Genomic DNA, 336 nt, shown 5'->3' with positions numbered 1-336 from the left:
GGCTAGACAAGATCAGCGCGAGAGAAGAATCAACAAAAACCACAAGGAGAGAGACACCTGAAAGAATTGCGAGTGAAGGAATTGAAAGCAGAGGCCCCGCAAGCACTCAGCCAGTCGCATGTTGAGCCGTCATCGTTGTCCTCGGCCTTAACCTTGCTCTCACGCAGGCACTCGGCTGTCTTGGCACTGGGGCTCTCGCACGGTGCCTCTGATCAATGCTTTCCGGGTGCCAGTGGGGCTCTTAGGATAATCTCGCTTGATGAAGGTAGATGGATATTTTTATGTTTTTTCCATGGTTTATGGATTTGTGGATTCTTTTTGTGGAGGTGGGATGGT

The sequence above is a fragment of the Penaeus monodon genome, chromosome 19 (assembly GCF_015228065.2).
Source record: "Penaeus monodon isolate SGIC_2016 chromosome 19, NSTDA_Pmon_1, whole genome shotgun sequence".
In the NCBI taxonomy this organism is placed as follows: Eukaryota; Metazoa; Arthropoda; class Malacostraca; order Decapoda; family Penaeidae; genus Penaeus; species Penaeus monodon.
The sequence above is the reverse complement of the archived record's forward strand: the minus strand, read 5'-3'. Positions refer to the sequence as shown.